At 43.4% G+C, this 22,884-nt stretch overlaps 1 protein-coding gene across 13 annotated transcripts in view; it reads left to right on the plus strand.

Moving 5' to 3' along the window:
• Positions 1 to 22,884, plus strand: part of KIF16B (kinesin family member 16B) — a 292,229-nt gene that overhangs the window by 69,645 nt on the left and 199,700 nt on the right. The window lies entirely within an intron of this gene.

The raw sequence follows: 22,884 nt of genomic DNA on the forward strand, positions 1-22,884 counted from the left end.
AACCCTACCCTATATATGAAAAATGGGGCACCCGCTTAACTGTTTCATGGGGGCAAACTCTTGAAGGCCTGGGTCAGCCATGTAGTTCTGTGCCTGACAGCTCTGAAAGAGGTCAGCAGCATACGCTGTAAAGTTCTCCACGTGCCATTTAGGCAGCTTGGCCTGCTTTGAGGCTTAAAAAGACTTTCTCACAAGGTGGGAGGTTGAGCTGTGCTTCTCAGTGGGGGTGGGTTGTGATGGTCTGAGAGATGATGTTTCCCGTTACAGAAGGTAAGGGTTTCTGGAGGGGAGCCTCCTGATTCTGATGATAGTGTCATATTATTTTGAAGTACTTCTTCAGCATTTCCCATGTCAATAGATTTTTGTTCAGGAAACTAAGCAAAAGACCTCACTTGCATTTGCAAGTACCATAGTCAGGTGTGGAGCAAGCACCCCCAAGACATGGGTAGTTTTCATCCTGTAGCTGCATCAGCTCTAATAGAATTGGAATTGGAGGTGATTTTTGGGCCCTGAGGCTAAGTTCTCCTCCAATTCCAATTCTATTATTCATAAATCTTTATTTTTATTTTTTTATAACTATTCAGATGAGAAGAATGGAAATGTGTTGTGTGCTAGGTGTCAAAGATTATGAGAAAGGCTAATGATATTTCAAATTTTTCCTGTCTCTCGCTCTTGCAAGCCCATTTTAGATTTCTCTGCTGGTATTTGTGTTTTAAATCTGTAGTCATTTTCTGCTTATATTTGCTGTTTTAGGGGCAGTCTTCCTCTCTTATTGGAAGATGGTGCCTGAGGGCTGAGGTGAAGGAAAGAAGACAGGTACTCAAACGCTGTTTTTGAAAGCATTCTTTGGAAATTGATGAGGAAAATGAGTGTTATTCGATGAGTTTGTATCTGTGTGGTAATCTGTGTAATCCTTTCTCCTATTTCTGTTGTCGGACCGTTCTTTATCAGCTATTGCTCTAATAATGCTGCAGAGAACCCACCCCAACCCAGTGGCGTAAAACCACGTTTTCTCTCACGCGTGTGCAGGTTGGCTGGGGGTTGGCTGGGAGTTGGCTGGGCTTGGCTCCAGGCTGTGGGTGGGTTCCGGGTCTGCCCCACATGTCCCTCATCCTCTTGGACCGGCTGGTTTTCTGGGGCGTGCTCTTCTCATGGTCTTGGCCAAGGTACAGGCGGGCATGCCGAGTCGTGCAGGTGTGTTTCAGGCTTCTGCTTGCGCCGTGCTCGCTAGCATCACATTGACCAAAGCAAGTCACTTGACTGAACTAAAAAGCAAAGGGGAAAGAAGGATATTTTACTCACAATAAGGCGGTGCCAGGGTGTAAATGCAAACGTGCTTTCAGATCAGTAGTTCAGTCTGCACATGCCTGTGCTAAACTGTGGGAACTTGCTCTTATACTGAATTTGCACATTTTGTAGAGACAGGCCCAGTGAACCAGTAGGTTCCCAGGATTATGTTCATTGTCAAGACCCAACTGTTGACTCTGCCAGTTTCCCTGTTATCATCCTTTACAAACCCCAATACTGAACATGCAAGGAGAGTCCTTTGGGGAACAGACAGATGAGAGTTATAACATCCAGGGGATAAAGGGAGAGACCAGGGCTGATTCAGTGTTTGTTGGTGCCACGCCTGTCTGCCTTGTTTCTTTTTCTTGTCCCAGTTTATCGACGAGTCGTTTCAGAGGAGCCACATGGCTATTGCTTGAAGAGAGGACTAAGGAGAGGGGCATAACCCATCGCATCAGGCGTCACATTGGTTTTTGTCGGCGTTGAGATGCCGGTGCTGTATGCTTGCATCTCCTCGGTCAGTGATGAGACCCGAGATTAGTTCATCAGTATACGCCACGTGGAGGTGCTCTGGGAGTAAATGAGAGCCCCCTCTCCTGCAGGGGTAGGACTCTCAGTCAGTGTACAAGGCAAAGGTCTCTTAAAGTCAGATTCATGTGAATTATGCTTGGAAGTTCCTTAATTTCCTTGGAAATCACTAGAGGCTGGGATCCTGGATGCTCACAAGCCAAGGAGTAACTTTGTTCCTTTCTTTTCATTTGGCCTGTGGCTTCCCTTGCTCTGGATGAGGGATCCAAGGTCCTCCTGAGTGGGGGTGGAGGGAGAGCAGAAGGCTGCTGGCCAGATTCATGCTCTGACAAAGGGTGATGGCTGTTTGCAGCCAGGCTGGTGGCACCGCGGTGGCAGTGACGGAACCTCAGGCTTCGATCTGCAGAACTTGGATCTCAGGCTTCAGTTCTCTTTCTGACTCACTGGGTTGTGACACTTACCCACAACCATCACATACCCTGGTTCCTAGCTTGGATATCATGGTGGATGGCAACCTGTTCCCTAGATCCAGGTTAACAGGGGAAGAGATAATAAAGTTCTAAGAGTTCTTTTGGAAGTGGCTAATGAAGGTAGAAAGTATGTTAATCTTGAGGAGGCTGTTCTTAGGCAGTTAGGTAATGAGAGTTTTGCTATCCTTCACAATGGGCTCTGTATATCCACTCCCTTGCCCTTAACCTGCCTTCCTTATTTCATTAATCTTCATTTTCTGCAAATTAGAGTCCAGGCTCCCAGAGGCAGTGAGCTCCTCAGTTCTCTGTTTACTTTGACAGTTCTCCCTGCCCCTGGGCCCCCGCCATCGCACCTGCCCTGCCAGACGTCTTGCTGGTCCCTGCACACTTGCGCATCGGGTCTCTTGGTGACTCTTGGCCTTTGCCTGTGTTGCTCCAGCATTCCAGATGTTTCCGCTTTCTGGACCCATCAGAATCCCTGTGGAAGCTCTGTCCCTGCTCACACTTCCACCCCACCTCCCAGTTGGAATGATTTTGTTCTCCTTGGGCCTTTAGAGCATTTGGCTTTGCCTCTGTCACAGCATCCATCATCATCTGAGGTTGGTGGCCTTGGTTTCTCCCCCTAAATAGGAGCAGGGTCTGGGTTAGGACTGTCTCTATTATTCTGTAAGCCAGCTTCTGGAACTCTGCCTCTCACTGGGCAGGCAAGCAGCGAAAACTTAACCTCATTAAAGTCGTATCAAGAAGCAAAAACCCAAACCAAGACTTTTATATTAACTCTCTAGGCTGTGATACGAAATATCACAGACCAGGGGGCTTAAACAGCAGAACTTTATCTGCTCACAGCTCTGGAGACCTCAAGTCCAGGATGAAGGTGACGGCAGGGCTGGTTCCTCTCGAGGCCTCTCTCCTTGGCGTGTGTCCTCATGTGGTCTTTTCTCAGTGTGCCTGCCCGTACGGCTGCTCGTACTGTGTGTGTCCCAGTCTTCTCTTTTTACGAGGACATCAGTCATATTACACCCTAACTGCTTCATTTTAGTGTCATTACATAAAGGCCCCGTCTCCAAATACAGTTACGTTCTGAGGTACTGCGGATGAGGACTTCAGTAGCTGAATTTTAGGGGGACCCAATTCAGCCATAACCCTGAAGCATACAAATCGGACGGTCTGGGGGAAGAAGTAACACGGAGTGTTGTGCAGGCACTGGTCTTATTCCTACCTGTGCCTTATGTTCCTCGTTCTTCTTTGAAAAGCTTATACATGAGGGTGTGTTTTCATCCTTAGAAGGAATGTGGCTGTGTTCCTTTGGATTATGGTCCAGCCCTTCATTTGAATCAGTTAGATGTTCGCCAGACTGGGGCCCCTGGACCAGCACCATCTGCATCGCTGGCCCTCAGGCTCCACTGCAGGTGAGCTAAGTCAGAATCTAAGGTGCCTGGGTGGCAGGTCTGCACCATACAGTTTGAGGAAAGGTGGGGAGCAGTCTTGGGCTTTTTTGCCGTCGGATCCCTTTCCCTACTTCTCCGGCCCTGCCTTGGGTCATGGGGGGGCTACCCTTTCTCAGGCTCCCGGGGGACTCCCCTGGAGATTGGAGCGAGAAAGCAGACGTCTCCCCCTCAGGCTTCTTGTAGCATTCACGTGGCCCAGCCCTGGCCTTGCCCCTGTGTCCCTCCTGCCCAGGGGTGATGCTGGTTCCTGCTGGGGTCAGTTTCTGGGTGGCCTTACCATCCCCAGTGGCTTCCCAGCTCCTCCTTCAGCCAAGTAACCAATTCTCTGTTTTAAAGCCGCTGGGGTGTAAGCACTGAAGCAGCTTCTGTTCCATGGTTCAACCTGGTCTGATAGCAGAGTCAGTCCCACATCTCAGTCTCTTGACGTGCTGTGCCGGCTCCTGAGAATCTGGGTTGACTCTTCTCTTTTTGATCTTTCTAGTCTCTTCGAATACTGCCCCGGTGTGTTTTTCATCCTGGCTGAATTTGTGCTAAACCGTGATAACTCTCTTGGGTCTTGGAACTTACTGTTGTGATAAATCCAGCATCTACAAGCCTTGGGATCAATGCGTTCCTGAGGCCTTGGTGTATCATTCCCTTTTTGCATAGCTTCCATATTGTGCTGACTGCTTACTGTTTGAAGTGGTTTATAAAGTGGCTACTTGATGCGCCTCCTGGGGGCCTTTTGGCGTGGCTTTTTATAAATCCCGTATGTTTTATTGTTGATGAATTTTTTCAAGTAATGAGTCCCCGAATGCTTTGTCCATTCCCACTTTCTTCCCCCTCACCCGACCCCTTCACATACCTCTTTGGTGCGTCTGCTCTGTACCCGTTTTGGTTTCTCTGTTCCAGCGTTTTATAAACGGATGAAAAAAAAAATGCTCAAAGGTGTTATCTGACTTCCAAATAACTCCTTGAGTTCTGTGCTTCGAGATAAAGCAGTCAGTTTGGACTGCACATTGAGCTCTCAAGTGTCTGACAGATGGTGTGGCAGAAGGGAGCGCTACTCTGCGGGGTCTGTCCAGAGCCTAATGGTGAAGTTCGGCCTGCGGCCCCGAGGGGGCTCTCTGTTTGCATCCCTCCAGCCTTGGCTACTCTTCTCATTTTTTAAAAAAACTAGGGTCTGCTCCTTACTGAAAGCATATTCTTCGATTACTCAGCGTCTGACTTGCTTTTGTGTTTTATTGTCCTGCACAGAACGTCTGACTGTGACTTGGCACAAGTGTAGGTCGGGGAGGAAGCGGGCTGCTTAGTTGGAGAGACTTGTCCTTGATAAGTGAGCTACTTATATAAGTTCCATGAAAGTTGTTTTTTTGTGTTTTTATCCCCCCACCCCCACCCCCACCCCAGACATTAATCGTACGGATTTTTTTCTTAAAAAAATTTTTTTTTAATGTTTATTTTTGAGAGAGAGAGAACAAGTGAATGGGGGAGGGGCAGAGAGGGAGGGAGAGCGAGAATCCCAAGCAGGTTCCATGCCATCAGTGCAGAGCCTGACTCAGGGCTCGAACCCATCAACTGTGAGATCACAACCTGAGCTGAAATCAAGAGTCAGCCGCTTTTTGGGGCGCCTGGGTGGCGCAGTCGGTTAAGCGTCCGACTTCAGCCAGGTCACGATCTCGCGGTCCGTGAGTTTGAGCCCCGCGTCAGGCTCTGGGCTGATGGCTTGGAGCCTGGAGCCTGTTTCCGATTCTGTGTCTCCCTCTCTCTCTGCCCCTCCCCCGTTCATGCTCTGTCTCTCTCTGTCCCAAAAATAAAAAAATAAAAAAAAAAAATGTTGAAAAAAAAAATTAAAAAAAAAAAATAAATAAAAAAACAAGAGTCAGCCGCTTTATCAACTGAGCCTCCCAGGCGCCCCATGGAGTTTTTTGTTTTGTTTTGTTTTATTTTGTTCCTTACACACAGTAAACAATGTTTGTTGAATTGAATTTGGAGGATGAAGCATATTTGAATCTATGTGACAGTGGGATCCATATGCAAATGATTTAAGTTTAAATTGTGCTGGGTCTTAATTTTCCATCCCTGAGGAAGAGAAGAGCAAGAGTATGGCAGGGCTGGCTAACACTTTGATGGAAGAAAATGTTTTACTTTTTCAGAACGTTTTGAGTAATAAGAAATAGAGTAAAATGAAATTAGAATCCTTGGTTTAAGATTTTCTGAGCTTAAGTTTCATGGATAGGCCTACTTTAAACCAACTTATTTCTGTTTTATGATAGAATCAGTCAACTGAACTTTTGTCTCTGGAAGATTATGGCAACCTATAAAAGATTTTTTTTTTTGGCCTGGGCTGTCTGCTGTTTTCCATTTCGTGGAGCAAACGTGTACTGGGGAGGGTAATGAGTTTGGAAACAGCCCTAATAACTGGGGCCGTTGCTCAGCAGACGTGTGGCAGGCCTTTGGATTTCTGCTGCCCAGGGCACTGAATCCTCTGGTTTCCAGAAAACCTACAAAGAAATCATGGGAGAGATGACACTTTTTGTGGCCTTTGCCTCCTTTAGATGCAGTTAATCTTGACCTCTTCTTGGTACAAGAACTGAACCTGGGGGTAGTAGCTCTAGGATAGAATTTTATTTATGGACATCGATTTTGCCCAGATTTTGGATTAAGGAGGAGACAGCTCTTTTCAACCACGGGTCACCTTCCTTATTAGCAACTGTGTGGGCATTTGATGGTTCAAAATTCTGACCTCCGACAGTCTCACATATTGTTTATAGTTTGTAGTAGCATATAAAAATACAGACTGTTGTCTCTAGAGCTCATTTGGCTACGTGAAGATAATACATTGAATTTTCAAGTATCCATTCAAGCAGAGGTTGGCTGCAGCGGGAATTTTAGAAGTCAGTGCTCTTTCCCCTTTGGTTTTCATTGTGAAAAGAGAGTGAGCCCAGCTCAGCACCTGCTCATTCATGCTGCCCACGTGCAGGTCATGCCTTTACGATCTCAGTAACTGCCTTGTGAGTTTCATTTTTTTTATGAGTTTTAAAAACTTTATTTTCAAACGTTTGAAAACTTTTTGGTAAAGAAGGGATAAAAGGTGGTGAGCTTTTTGTTTTTGTTTTTTGTTGGCATACCGATATCCTAATAAAATAGGACTGCTGCCTATGTTGATAAAGAAATTGCTAGTGTTACACTGAATTAAAAAATATTCTCCCTCTAGTGGCCTCCCCAGCTTCCCTCATTGTATCCCTCCTGTCCATCTACCCACCACCCATTCGTCCATTCATCCATTCTTGTCCATCTTCTCTCACCCTCCCTCATTCATTAAATGTATGTTTATTGAGAGCATCTTCTGTATCAGACATAGTTTGAGGCACTGGGTATACCTCATGAACAAAGCAAAAAAATCCCTGCCCTCATGGAGATCACTGCATCCTAGTGCTAGAAGGCTTTTCCCCCAAATTGGACATTCTTTTGTAAACATTCCATAACCTGGTCCTCTTCTCTTCTCCTTTAAAAATAGATTTATTAACACAACAATATAGTCCACTCCTCTGACTGTTTGATATTTGAGGTCTCAGATTATGTAAACTACATGTCTTACTTTTTTAGTTCTGGTATTTTATTAATTAAATATACTTGAAAAGATAATTTATACTAAGCGCATTAAAATGTCTGTCTGTATAGCACTTTGAAAAGCCCCAGAGGCATAGAAAGCCTTTTTAAAATTGACATCCATTAGGGTGGAAACTCCATGAGGGTACAGCTTCGGTTTTGTTTGCTGTTCAGAGCAGGTCTGAGCACTGAATGGACAGCTAGAAAGGCCCCTATGGGGCACGTTACTAGAAAAGTTGTTTACGAATGAGTTAATCAATTATGCCCACCATTCTTTCTGTTAGGTGGTAAACTCCTTGAGGTCAGGGAACATGATCACTAGCTTTTGTATCTCTCATAAATTCTAGTGCTTTATGTACTAATTTTTTAAAAGTAGGAAGTGTTCAGCAAATAACGGTTGAACTCAATTAACTGTGTTCTCCCATTTCTGAGAATGTTTCAGGACACATTTGAAGATTTTTGGTGCATAACATTCTGCCCTTAAGCCTAGTGGTTTTAACAGACTTACTATTTCCCATGATTTTGTGGTACAGGCTGGCTCAGCAGATTCCCAGGACGGTCCAGAATGGCTTCACTCACATGGGTGGTGGTTGGCTTGGTGTCCACTGTGGATGATCTGGTCATGTGTCTCTAATCCTCAGGCTTATTTATATGGTGGTCTTGAGGGAGGATGAACCCCAATGTCCAAGCATTTTTCAGCCCTCACTTGTACTTCATTTGATAATGTCTCCTTGGCCAGAGCTACTCATACGGCAAAAACCAGGGTGAGGTGTGAGGGAGTTACCCAATGGCATGGGTACAGGGTAAGCAGTGATTTCTTCCATTTTTGCAAAACAACTGACCACAAGAATCTTTTTCTCTATTCTCTGTGACCCGTTGCCTTACCAACCAGCCTCAGTGATTTGCAGCTGCGTTTTTGTGTGTGAGTGCGTATTCTTGTCTTTCCATAGAGGACGGTACGGAAAAGAGAGGATTTGGAATAGGGGTTGCAATATAGATGAATTGAGAGAGTGTCATAAGAACTTCTTTGTTTCCTCACTTTAATCTGCAGACTAATGTGGATGACTTTGTGTCTGTTTGAACAGAAGTCATCTACAAAGCCCCATGTGCAAAGCCCTTTCTCTTTTTTAGTGCATTCACACATACTATCTCATTGGCTCTTTCTTGATTTGAAGCAAGAGAAAAATGATGTGATTGCACTTGACATAGTATGTAGTTGTTAATTTGTCAACTTCTCATGAAAGTTGACACTGGCTGTTAAAATCCATCAAACGGTGTGTTCTCCCTTTTCTAAAGTTTTGCTCTTTGCAACTGCTTTTTGACGAAGGGCAGAGTAATAAAGTTATTGTTCTCTAAAACTTGGACTCAATAATGAAGTGGGGGGACCACTGTCAACGCTACAGCACTGGAGGTTGCCTGAAGAACTTGGCGGGGTCAGAGGCTAAGCGGGCGATTTACAGAACCAGCTCTGATATTGTTAATAATGCCAGGGCTCCCATATTTTCTGCCGCAGTTTTCAGCCTGAAGGAACTGCTCGTAAATAAAGGCAATGCGAGTGTATGTTAGTTCTTACTTTTGAGTAACGTTTCTGGAGCAAAAGGCTCAGAAATATGTCAAATGCACACTGTTAAATGTTGGAACCATGCGATAAATTATTTTGAATACATAGGGGATTTTCCTTCTGAACTTTTGCAGCGAGGCATGTGCGTTGACGGGCTCTTACTGCATATTTATTGCCACGGTCAGGGAGGAAAAGATTGCCTGGTCATATGAAAGTATGCTTTACGTACACCTGAACTCACTGGGTGTGCTAAAGTGTAGGCACTTGGTTTCATTGGCGGGGAGTCTTAAAAAGCGACCATTTCATGGTACAGATCCGTTTATTGTTTGTGTCACCCCGGAGCACATCTAACTCACCTTGGATGAGTTCTAGCAGTTGTGAGTTTGAGTGGAAGGTGTGCTGGGGGCGGGGGGTGGGCGTGGAGTGAGGAGATGACTCTTGCCTGCCTCACCTAGAGAACTCTGCCTGTACACCCTTCTGACCTGGGTCCCATTGACCTCTCTGTTTCTCAAAACCTCACCACAAGATGCAGACAAGAGTTGTACCTGTCACATAAAGTGACAGATGAGCACATGTAGGATTTTTAGTGTGGCGTCCAGCACATAGTTAGCGCTGTAGGCATTACAGTAACGTTAACTGTTTTTTGTTTGGTTTTCTGGGAGTCCATCCTCTTTTACATAAAACTGGGTTGCCAGTAAGTAGTGTGTATCTTGCCAATTGGGCAGAAAAAAAATTATGTATATAGAAGCTTTCAAAAGTGTATAATTTCATGCTCCAATGTGGCATTAATTCTAAGATACTGTATGGTATAGCATTTTATGTTTGTTTATTTCAAGTAACAGAAAATCCAATTCCAAACTTGCTTAAGCTCAGAGAAGAGTAATGGTCTGGAGGTAGCATGGGATTTAGGCATGGTTTAATCAGGGCTCTGGTTCTCTGGGATTCTTCTTGGTTTTGCTTTTTTGTTGTATTGACTTCATCTTCGTGTGTTCTGTTCTTGGAATGGCAAAGTGAGAGCAGCAGTTACTTTTATATCTACCTACCGTACCAAAGTGTCTGGGTTTCAGAGTGCCTGACAGAATTCCGAGCTTTGTACAGATTGGTGCATTTCTAAAAAATTTTTTTTTTTTCAACGTTTTTAATTTTATTTTTGGGACAGAGACAGAGCATGAATGGGGGAGGGGCAGAGAGAGAGGGAGACACAGAATCGGAAACAGGCTCCAGGCTCCGAGCCATCAGCCCAGAGCCTGACGCGGGGCTCGAACTCACGGACCGCGAGATCGTGACCTGGCTGAAGTCAGACGCTTAACCGACTGCGCCACCCAGGCGCCCCCAGATTGGTGCATTTCTAAACCAGTTGTTGGGGCCGAGGAGATACCGCGTGCTGACTGGCCTTGGCTTGGGTTGTCCAAATCAAGGAAAGGCGTTGAGTTGATGATGTTGAGATGAGCTGATGAGTTGAGATGAACCAGGGCCCACCTTTGGAGCTGCGGTGAGGTCAAGACCATTGGCCACAGATGCTGTGCACTGTGTAGTGGGGGGAGAGGGTGAATCTTAGTGATGCCACCACATTTTTCACAGACATAGAACCTGGTCACTTACTGGAGTGTGAAGTATCTTCATTGCGAACAGGAGGTGCAAGTTTTTGAAACATGCTTTTATTTCTTAGTAGAAAATGTTTTCGAATACTTTCTTTATGACTCAGAAGTCCTATATTCAGCTGAAAAATTATGTGAAAGGGCCCGCTGAGTATCTGTACTGTGGTGTGAATATGTCATAGGAGAGAAACCTGTCTTTTTGGTCTTAGAATTGAAAGATGGCACACAGTGAATCCCGTGTGTTGAAATGCATTTTCCTCTTCTCCCTTTGATTGATCACGTTATTTCAAATGAACCCTCGGTGTGGGTGTGTTCTCCTCTCCAGCTTTTCATATGTAGTTTTGAATTTAGCTTAATTTCCAATTGACCCCTTTAGCGTGATGTTTCCCAGCCCAGTCTACCTAGCAACAGTTACTATGAGCGGTGTGCTGGATTTGCCCCTCCATTTGTAACACAACAGCAGGTTTTAGGAGATTACTTTTCCTTAGCATCCTGCTTGATTTTGCCTTTGCATTATTTAAGGATGACAGCAGTTTCTCTTAACTCCAGGCAGCAGAGCCCCAAGGTTTTTGTGTTTTTTTCTTTTTAGCAAAAGTGATGGTTTTAAGAAGTATGTATCTGTAAGACAGTGTAATTAGCAAGTGGGCATCTCTACTGAAAAAGAAACATGGACCTAGGTGGCATGTAGATATTTATTACCAGGATATTCTGTTACTTGCAGGGGGTGGAAACAGCTATACGTTTCTAATATGTCATGTAATACACTCTATAGCACCAGCTTTGCCAGACAGAAACAGCTTTCCCCAGCAAGCTGTCTGTGTCTCAGAGATGACAGGAGTTAGTTTCAAATAGCTGTGGTTTCCCCTTGAAAGAATCTAACAACACAGGCATCACTAAAGGTGGTCATTTTCCTCTGGATCCAGTACACTCTATATTAATGTGTTATACGTAAGCCTTTCTTGTCCTTGCCGTTACAGTGACGATTACCCTGGCATTCTTAGCAGATCGGGCTGAGATCAGCAACAGAACTTGCTACAGCACTTCTTCAAGTTGCAAAGTCCAGTTTCTCACCCAGAACAACTTAAATGTCAGTTTGCTGCATGTCACAGAAGTTGCTTTTCCATGTACAAATGGTTTCCACTCAGAATCCCTTGTGGACCTTTTGCAAAGATCATTTTGTGGGTTCTTCAGACTCCAGGACGGAGAACTGTGGGAGATGGCACCCTAAACTCTCTACTTTGAACAGGTGCCCAGTGCCTTCTCACAAGAGCAGGGACTCATATGGAAGATCACCCCTTAGAGCACATCTTGATGTGTTACCGCATGGGTGTGGGCTTCTGGAAAGAAATGGGACACATAACTTCCTGCAGTGTTTTGTGATCCCCACACTGGGCACTCATGCAAGCATTTGGAGCCATTGTGCGATGCCATTTGGAAAGAAATTTCAACTGAATAGATTACTTTGCATAAAATGGAGTGATTTATTCACAGGACTTTGAAAAACATTAGTGTTTATTTTTTAAATTTAGGTTCAGTGTACACAAAGTGTGCAGATCCGAAGCGTGCCACTCAGTGAACATGTGTAAAAAAGCGCACGTCTAGAGTGGACAGCTCATCAGTTTTGAGCTGTGTATGCACCATGTAACCCACACCCAGATCAAGATAGAGAAATTTCCTACTCCCCAGAGACTCCCTCTTGCCCTCCTCAGCCAGATGTTTCCTGCCTCCCTCTTGCAGAGGCCGTCCCCGTTGTGACGCTTGTTACACAGGGAAGGGTCACCTCTTCTTGAGTTTCATACGCACAGATTCATGCGGTATGTTCGGTTTCTGTGTTTGGCTTCTTTACTGCAGTGTGTTGCCTGTAAGATTCATCCATGCTGTGTCTAGCAGGAGTTTCTTCTTTATTATGCAACTCTACCACACTCTTTTTATCCATTCTCCCAGTGACTATCTCCGTTTGTGCGATTATGTCCAGCCTTTTGGTTATTAGGACTAGTGCTTCTGTGAACATTCTTGAACCTGTTTTGTCGGGTGCATCCTTTCACCAGGCCCCCTTTTCCTGGCTCTCATCTTGGTAAGAGTTGGTCCCGACTTGCCTGTCTCTCCCGTGTGTCTGCCCATTCTTTATGACCTTTGAATCCTTGACCCAAACATCCCCTGTTCCTCGCCCAGCTGGCTCTCATTCTGGGTGAGGCCCAGGGACCAAGGCCAGACCCCCTGTCCTGGCGGATCAGGTCTGGACCCAGCAGGAGCAGAACCGCTCATCCACAAACAGCAGATGTTTGCCTTCAGTCTATGTGGGTTCTTTGTGTAATGTGTTTTTTTTTTTTTTTCCTGTTTTCATCTGGGTTTAGTTTAATTGGGTGATTAACACAAATTAATTCTGATGTCTCTAGCTTTGTAGAAAGAATTTCAAAGGTTTTTAATACACTCTGTGGATTTTTTTTTTTTTCCTGTAAGTCTTCTTTTTTCACAGCCAGATATTTAATAATTTGTGTCCTAGAAAGCTGTTGTGGACAGTCTGGTTTTCCTTTGCTAGATTGTGGGGTCCAGAGGTAGAGATGTATTTTAATTGTTTTGGGAACCTTAGCCCTCTCCCCTTGCCCCCAAATCACTTTGCACCCAGCAATTTAATATTAATAAGAGTAATAGTAGATAATATTTATTGCACACTTTCTTTACTATGTGTTAGGTGTTATTCTAAGTCACCAATATTTAATAGGAATGTAATGCAAGCCACATAGTAGGGATTTAAAATTTTCTAATGACCACATTAAAGAAATAAAAAGATATAGCTTACATTAATTTTAATAGTACACTTATTTAGACTACTCTATAAAAATTACCACTTTGACATATAATCAATATAAAAATTATTACTGAAATATTTTATGCTCTTTTGTTAATGAGTCTTTGACATGCATGAATTTTACATTTACAGTGTATCTCCATTCAGATGCTAATTTATATAAGATACACTTGATCAGTATTTTGATTTTATAAAATTTATAGTTGAAAAATAGATTCTCATATTAACTGTGTTCCAAACATATTTAAAAGTTTTCCAATAAATCAACTGAGTGTAGTTTAAGAATTTAAACCAATAAATTAAATGAAAATGATGAGTTCAGTTTTCCCACGGCATTAGCCACATTTTAAGGCTCTTTTCAGGAGCCACATGCATGCCACAGTTTTAAATGTCATATGTACTTTTTTTTTTTTTTTTAACATTTATTTATTTTTGAGACAGAGAGAGAGAGAGCATGAACAGGGGAGGGTCAGAGAAAGAGGGAGACACAGAATCTGAAACAGGCTCCAGGCTCTGAGCTGTCAGCACAGAGCCCGATGCGGGGCTTGAACCCACGGACCGCGAGATCATGACCTGAGCCGAAGTCGGCCGCTTAACCGACTGAGCCACCCAGGCGCCCCAAATGTCATATGTATTAATTTGTTCCATTCAGTAGTCTCGTGAGGATGGCATATTTGTTTTCTTTAAAAAAATTTTTAAGTTTATTATTTATTTTTGTGTGAGAGAGAGAGCATGAGTAGGGGAGGGTAAGAGAGAGGAGGAGACACAGAATCCAAAGCAGGCTCTAGGCTCCGAGCTGTTAGCTAATGCAGGGCCCGAAATCACAAACCATGAGATCATGACCTGAGCTGAAGTTGGATGCTTAGCTCACTGAGCCACCCAGGTGCCCCATATGTATATTTTTTCAATTTACAGACAAGGAAACTGAGGCCCAGAGGGTACACAGTTAAGGAGGAGGAGATCTGAATTTGAACCCTGTCTTGAGGTCTGGGCTCGTGACTCTACTGCCCAGTTCTTGATCATTTGAAACTGACCTCAGTTTGTTTCATATTCACATGCACTGGCTTTTGTTTGGTCTTTCCCCTAACCCTGGTCTTTGTGCTTTTTCATATTATAAAGATTAATGAAAAAAGTGGTTTTAGAAAGTGACCCCATATTTGCCCTGAGTTTGGTTGTTCTTCAGTGTTTTAAAAACCAAAATAGATGATGGCCACTGTTTAAGTACCAGCTGCTCTGTTATCTCTGTAAATGTCAAGACAAGATTTGCTTTCTCTGCAGTAACGGCTCAGGGTTTCTTCTGTGTTTGGAAATGCTCTTTCTTTAATAATGATTCTGGTTTTTGTTTTTTTTTTCCCACCAAGGTTGGGCTTACTCATCTCTTTTGCCTTGGCCCCTTTCTGTAGTCTTTTTCTTTCTTTCTTTCTTTTTTTTTTTTTTTTAACATTTACTTATTTTTGAGAGAGTGTGAGCCAGGGAGGGGCAGAGAGAGAGGGAGATACAGAATCTGAAGGGGGCTCCAGGCTCCGAGCTGTCAGCACGGAGCCCGATGCGGGGCTTGAACCCACGAATCTCAAGATCATGGCCTGAGCCGAAGTTGGATGCTCAACTGACTGAGCTACCCAGGCACCATGGGTAAGACTAGTCAGTCTTTTTCTTTTTTTTTTTTAAAAAATTTTTTTTCAACGTTTTTTATTTATTTTTGGGACAGAGAGAGACAGAGCATGAACGGGGGAGGGGCAGAGAGAGAGGGAGACACAGAATTGGAAACAGGCTCCAGGCTCCGAGCCATCAGCCCAGAGCCTGACGCGGGGCTCGAACTCACGGACCGCGAGATCGTGACCTGGCTGAAGTCAGACGCTTAACCGACTGCGCCACCCAGGCGCCCCAAGTCAGTCTTTTTCTTAAGCAGAGAGTCACGGTTATTTCCCTGGGTACCGGTATTTTTTTCATCCTGACGTGTGATAGTTGCCCTGTTGAACAATGTAGGCATTGGGGTGCCTGCACAGTCAGAAGTGTGCATGAAGTTTGACTTCCCCAAAACTTAACTACTCATAGCCAACTGTTGACTGGAAGCCTTACCGATTAAATGAACAGTTGATTAGCACGTGTTTTGTCTGTTTTATGTATTATAGAATGTATTTTTACAATGAAGCAGGCTACAGAAAAGAAAATGTTATTAAAAATAAGGAAAGAGGCGGGGCGCCTGGGTGGCGCAGTCAGTTAAGCGTCCGACTTCAGCCAGGTCACGATCTCACGGCCTGTGAGTTCGAGCCCCGCGTCAGGCCCTGGGCTGATGGCTCGGAGCCTGGAGCCTGTTTCCGATTCTGTGTCTCCCTCTCTCTCTGCCCCTCCCCCGTTCATGCTCTGTCTCTCTCTGTCCCAAAAAATAAATAAAAAGCGTTGAAAAAAAAAATTTAAAAAAAAAAATAAGGAAAGAGGCTACTTTTACAGTATTGTACTGTATTTATTGGAAACCGTCTGTATACAAGTGGAGACACACAGCTTAAGCCTGTGTTTTTCAAGGGTCAAGTGTACTGTCATTTTGAGTGCTGCATATGAAGAAAAGCAACATAGTGGTCAAGTGGTGATTTGGCGTAGTTCCTCTTTGGGCGGTGCGCTCCAGGTTCCTCTAAGACCCTACTCCTACTCTCTCCCTCCCTCTGAGGTCCCCTTTCTGTGGGTGTGTGCATCCCATCGCCTCTTCGCTGTGACTCTCATGTGAATGAAATGGACAAAGGCCTTATCCTCTCTGGGGTTCTTTCCCATTCTGGGTGGTCCCATAATTCAGACTTTTGAAATATTTTGACTATTTGATAATTATTTAAGTCTTACTAACTGAGGTGACCTGGTTTTGGTACTTGGATTTGCTCCTCACTAATTGGGTGACTTGAACCAAATATACCCCCTTTCTCTTGGTCTCATGTTTTTCTGCCATAAATGGCATGGTCTGGTCTAGATGAGCTCTAAGCTTTCCTTTTATTCAACAAGGACTTAGGTTCTTTCTCAGGAGGCTGCATGTCATTATCCCTGTGGGCCTCGCCTCTTGGGTGTGGGAATCCTTTCCTGTTTCTCTTTCTTCAGGGGTCTTCAACGAGGGCTTGCTTTTAGTCCCTTGCATCTGGATGTTTTGGGGAGGTGGGTGGGGACTACTCTTCTTTTTTGAACGTACCCTTGTGGCCTGTCTTAGTGTGGGCATTGATGCATCACATACATACATAATGTCACACAAATCATAAGTTTGCTGCTTGATGGATTTTCACAGACCAAACAGACATAACCTGCAATCAGGTGAAGAGGCAATGTTGTCAGCGCCTCCAAGTCCCTGCCATGCCCCCTTCCGGTCAGCACTCCGTCCAAGGAGATGTCTAGCTTTACTTCTAGGAGCATAGCTTTGTTTATCCTTCATTTAAACTTTATATGTATGGAATCATACAGAATGTATGTATGTATGTATGTATGTGTGTATTTGGTAACTGGATTCACTTTTCAACATTATGTTTGTAAGACCTATCTATAATTTTGCACATAGTTGTATTTTAATTATTGCATAAACGTGGCTATGTCACAATTTGTTTATTCACTCTACCCTCTGAATTTAGGTTGTTTCCTGGTTTGGGCTGTTAGAAATAGTGCTGTTTCGAACCTTCTCGAACATGTCTTTTGGTGAATGTAAGATATCTCTGTTGGGTGTATGACTAGGAGAATTGGTGGGTCCTAGAGCAGGTATATGTCCAGCTTTAACAGATGCTGAAAGTAGGTTTTCCAAGTAGTTGTACTATTTATACCCTCACCTTCTGTGAGAGGCCCAGGTGCTCTCCCTCCTCACCAACATTTGCAGTCTTCTGTCTTTTTTTTCCCCACTGGAGCCATTTTCATTGGGTCTTTCAAACTGGTTCTACGCGGCATTTCCTGATGGTTTTAAAAAACTTCCCATTATTTTTAATTAGACTTATTTTCCAGATGACTTCACCTCAGACCCTGTCATTATGTGAGCTGCCCCAGTGTTTGGTATCCTCGGCCACGGGACGCTCCTCCAGCCTTCTCCAGCTCACCTCACTTTGTTTACGCATAGACTCGCTAGTCACCTAACAGAGCTGTCACTCTGTCACCAGATCCTCACAAATGCTTGAGGGGGACCTTCTGAGATACCTGGGGCATACCAGTGCAGTGGTCTGGAGCCAGCCTAAATCGGGTGGGTCTTTGGGGTTCAGCTTGCCTCATTTCCTTCCTTCTTGCTTGTTGAGTATAACCACTTCTCCACTGGACATCCCCTTCCCCCCATCTCTCTTTAGCTATTGGGAACAGTAGCTGTTATTTTAGCCAGGTCAACATTCTTTGTGCAAAGTGATAGAAATAACCATAATTGTAGCAGAAAATTCTAGGCACATTTTAAATTAATTATATCTCTTTCCTCATCTTAGAAAACATTTTCAATGAGCATTCCCACTAAACTAGGTAAAGAACCTAACTTTATTCTGTTGACAGTATTTTGCTTAACCAGAACGTTCATGACTATCGTGGTTGAGCAACAAAGCCCACTTGAATTACATTGATTTCTGAAGATCATTATTAAAAGGCTTTAGATAGTACTTATGGTTGAGAAAGGACAAGGTCATAGTAGATGCAGTTTCATGTGTCTTTGATCTAGGTCGGGAATCATCTTAAATCTTTTTTTTTATTTTTTTATCTTGAGAGAGACAGCACGAATTGGGGAGGGGCAGCAAGAGAGGGAGAAAATCTCAAGCAGGCTCCATGTTGTCAGCGCAGAGCCCAACGTGGGGTGTGAACCCATAAAGCTGTGAGATCATCACCTGAGCTGAAACCCAAGGTTGGACGCTTAACCGACTGAGCCACCCCTTAACGAAATCTTTTATGCTCCACACTGATTTCTGTTCAGATCTCCTTTCTTTTCCCCAGTAGCACTGTCTTCTTCAAAGTGCTGTGTCATTATGTGTGGTTTAAGTAATTAAAACAAAATTCTGAACGAGACCTTAAAGATTATTCTGTTCATAGAACATGGGATGTAGAACAAGGGGCCCAGGTGAGAACCTAGGCGAAACTCTTCTCTTGTCCTAGCCTTTTTTTTTTTTTTTTTTAAATGGAAATTGAAGCCAAGAGAAATTAAATGATTTGGTCTCAGAGTTCTAGAGGTAGAACCAGGGCAAGCTCCTATTTTCGTACTCATAATTCAGTGCTCTTTGATTATTCTTTACTTACCTTTTAAAATGGTTTCCAGACACCTAGATTCTTAGTACAAAAATGGTACTTTACTTTGATGAAGAGAATATAGCTAGCCTGCATCTTTTAGAATATAATTTTAATATGTAAAATTTGGAGACAAGATTTAGCCCATGGCATATTTAAATCAGCAAGCCATTCTATAATGGGCCTCATCTGCATTTAAATTATTCTTCAGAGATTTTTGAAAGTTGGTTTTGAATAAATGGCTTATATTTATTGTTATATTAAGCCAGAGTGCTTTTTGGTTCAATTTAACAGGAAGTCTTTTAATGTCTGCAGAATCTCCTAACATTCCAGTCTGCTGTTAGTAAATAAAGATATGTTTGTGTTTAAAACAAACAAAAAATTGGAGAACAAAATGATTTCTTTACCTCAGCCAAACGAGTGTATTTTCTCAATGGGTTAATCTTAGAAGATATTTTAAATTTTGGATTGGAAGATAATTGACAACTGGCATTTCTAATTATGAAAAAAGATCTATTTTAGAGTTATACACATTCCAATTTTATAATACGCAGTTAATGTGATAATTGAAAGAAATGTTGTGCCGCAGGGTGCTTTTCAATTTCTTACCACTTGATGTCACTGCAGATAGGAAAAGCCGGCTGTCTGCCTGTTTAATTCCAGGGTCCTTGGTAGTGAAGTTGTCTGAAAGGACATGACAGGTACTGCTAAGTGGACTTGGGCTTGGTCACCGATTTCTGGATGCCGAATCTGTGTGAGAGATAAATTGTGAAGAATTTAGTATAACTAGTATCTTGTTGTGGCTAACTCGAGAATTGCTGAGAAAAGATGAAATGTGCCATCAGGTTTCTGGAGATTGTTTTCTCAGTTTTAAAACAGTTTTTCTAAAATTGCTGCAGGAGCAGAATACCTGGATACATGTACCATGTTAATCTGGGTCTAGGTGGTCATTTCGATTAGCTTGCCACTCGAAAGCTTTATTTGTCCTTTGCTTGTATTTGTCACTTACAAAAATTTCTCATTATGTCATTTCTTCTTTTACCTCACATTTTCCTTGGTTTCAACCCCCGAAATTCTGAGGAGAATTAAAATATATCATTCCTTGTCTTCTCTTTGCATTACCAATCGTACATTTGGTAATACCTGCTCCCTTGGCTTTTCGGTATAGTGGATGGAGAGTACTCCTCCTTGGTTTCTGCTGGTTTGTGAAGCTAAAAACCTTCATAGATAGGCAGATTGGATTTTCTCCCAGTCTCTTCCTTGTTCAATTAGTAACAATTAAGGATACAAGAACGCACACCCTGGAACCCAACTGCTTGAAACCCAATCCCACCCAGCTCCGTTGCTGTCTGCGTGACCTTGGGTGGCTTCTTTAACCTTTCTGTGCCTCAGCTCCCTCCTCTGTGAAATGGAGATAGTCATACCTGTCTCCTTGGGTCGTTGTGAGGATTAAATGAGTTGTTCGTGAAAGCATTGAAAGTAGTGCTTGGCAAATAACGTTCTCACATTAAGCGCTTGTTAAATAAAGGCCTTCAGTTTCAGGCACTCTGTGGGCACATTGTTAAATGCTAAATAATCTAAAGTATATTCCATTTTGTTAGGGAGGGAAGAAGAAAAGCAATTTTTTTCTCTTACAAAAGGACTGGTGTCAAAAGATAATGGCTATTATTGTCACTTCATTTATTCATTTACCATTTTACAGCACCTGCTTGGTAGGAGGTGCTGCGTGAACATGAATAAGACTTTTTTTTGCGGCGAGGAAACCAAAATGTAAAGAAGTGATGAAATGAGTAGTTGTAGGTGCTGTGTTTATAAGAAAGAGTTAACTGCATCGGGGATGCGTTTGGATGCACGTAGCAGGAACCCGAGAAAGGGTCCCGTAAGCCAGTTAAGGGTTGTCCCTTTTCCCTCCCTGGATGGGAATTGTAGAGCGAGGCTAGCTACGTGATTAGTGGTTCACGGCTGTCAGAGCTGAGAGGTCTGTGTCATTCTCTTGGTCTTTCCCTTGTGGTTTTGAGGCCAGTTCTGCAGCTATGTAATCACATCTGAGACTTAGGAGGAACAGGGAAGAACGGTGGGGCATATGTTAGCTGAATTTACCCCTCTTTTAAGCCCTCCTCAGCAACCCTGCTTATATCTCATTGTAGAGTTATGCCACATGGCCCCTTCTGGCCGCAAGGAAGGCCAGGAAATGGTTTTCCAGCTGGGCACATTGCCATTCCTACCCAAACTGACTTTTTGTTCACACTGAAGAGAGGGAAAGCAGAGGTGGTCTTGACCACAAGCACTCACTGTGTGCCAGCCACTGCCCAAATCATCTTACATGTAGTAATTCACTGGGATCTCATAACAGCCCTGCTGTATGGGTATTCATTAATCTGCTGGAGGAAATGGAGGCTGGAGTAAAGAAAAACAAGAAGCTTGTTGCACAGCCAGTAGGTGACCAGGCTGGCCAGAAATCAGTCTGAGGATTGGTGGAGGTGCCAAGGAGGCCTTGGTCAACAGGCCACACCTTCTGTAAGACAGTAGTGAGGATGTTAGGAGGGGCTCAGAGGAGAGCTGACCTTGAAGCCAACCATAGAACTGGGTTGATGTTGGGAGTCTTGGGCTGTGGTGGTAAAGGCTTTCTGATGGCTTGAGCTTAGAAGAACCCATTACTCTGAAGTTTTGGGGGAAGCTGAGAGAGCTTAGAACAAGGGTCTAGGAGGATGGAGGTGCCAAGGCTGGAGAAAGAACATAGGTCAGACCATGGTGGATATAATTTCCCCTTCAAAGCTCTTGCTGCTTTATTATTGCTTCAGGAAAAATACTCAGAGCTAATTTAAATTCTGAACATACATTCTGAAGACATTTTTCCAGTTTAGTTTCATTATCTGAGCCATCAGTATGTCTTTTGAAGTGCCTAAGAAGTATATTGAAATTTCTTATTCATTTCTCTCATTTCACATTGAATTAATGACATAGAATATTCAAAATGGATGGAGCCTTAGAACTGATCTTATTCAACCTTTTCATGTCATAGTTGGGAGCATCTGAAGCCTGAACATGATCTTTCCTTGCTGAGTGGTCTTCAGGATTACATGGGGAGTCAGTGTCCGAGTCTAGGTTAGAAGATCATTTTCTCATTCACAGTCCAGCGTCCTCCTACCATTCCAGTATTTCCCAAAGTGTGTTCTCCAAGCCCTGTGTATCTCCTTCGCAGTGTACTGATATTTGGGTAATCATCTGCAATGATGTGTTTAACATGCATCCTCCTTGGATTCTACCTCTAGTCCTTAGTTGAGTTCTTGACACAAAGAAGACACTCAGGAAATGTTTGTTGACAGATTATTCCAGTATTAATGTGGTTCCTTGAGAGAGGAAAAAAAAAATCCTTGTTCAATTAAGTCTTGGAAATACTGGGTTAAACAAAAAGTTGGAAGAGCCTTTAATATACTCATGTGCTCTGTGGCTCTAAGATGATTATAAGGAGGGGGCTGCTCACTTTAAACTTAATGTGTTCTTTTTTTAAAAAAAAAATAAGTTTATTTTGAAAGAGAGAATGAGCAGATGAGGGGCAGAGAGCGAGAGAGAGGGAGAGAGAGCATCCCTAGAAGGTTCCTCTTGGCATTCCATGCTGAGAGCGTGGCTCAGCGCGGAGCTTGAACTTAAGAACTGTAAGATCATGACCTGAGCAGAAACCAAGAGTTGAACGCTTAACTGACTGATTTACTCAGGTGCCCAAAACTTAATGTGTTCTGAGGACTCCTGTTTGGCCAAATGTCCTTTTTTGGTTTTGGTGTCCAGCCTGTGAGGGAACTTGTAGCCTGAATTGATTCCTTGGGACAAAAACAATTTTTATTCATTTTAGATTTCCTTCTGGTCTTTTGCTAGTAAAATGATGAAGGGTTTTCTGCTAAAAAATCTGTTGTTTGAGAAGATAGTCCCATTTTGAAAAATGATTCATGTTCTTAGTTCCTCAGAGCCCCGATCTTGTTTTTGTCCATCAAGCATTGATATTCGGTTGTGGTTAGGCTCTAAGGTTGGCCCACTGAAGTCTGTTTATCTCAGGGAATGAGGTGCCCTGAGATAACGGCTTGTGCAGTGTTTAGAGAGGGGATCGGCATGGTGATGGCACATAGAGTAGGTCAGTAAAGGCAGAATGCAAAGTCCCTGGGCTGGTGGTCGATGCACCGAGACGTTCTGGCTTGATCCACAAAGTGGCAAAAGCAAACACATGACACTATCCTGGGAAACTTGGTAATAACTGTGATATTAGTCATATGACGGGATTCACACAATGTTTCCCCAGAGTGTGTGGGAGTCTCCTCATCCCAGAGATTGGCTTAGGCCTTTTACCTTTGTCCCAGGGTAGATTTCTTTGCTTATGTAAAATTAGGATTACCTC

This window comes from Neofelis nebulosa, chromosome 9 (genome assembly GCF_028018385.1).
Source record: "Neofelis nebulosa isolate mNeoNeb1 chromosome 9, mNeoNeb1.pri, whole genome shotgun sequence".
NCBI lineage: Eukaryota > Metazoa > Chordata > Mammalia > Carnivora > Felidae > Neofelis > Neofelis nebulosa.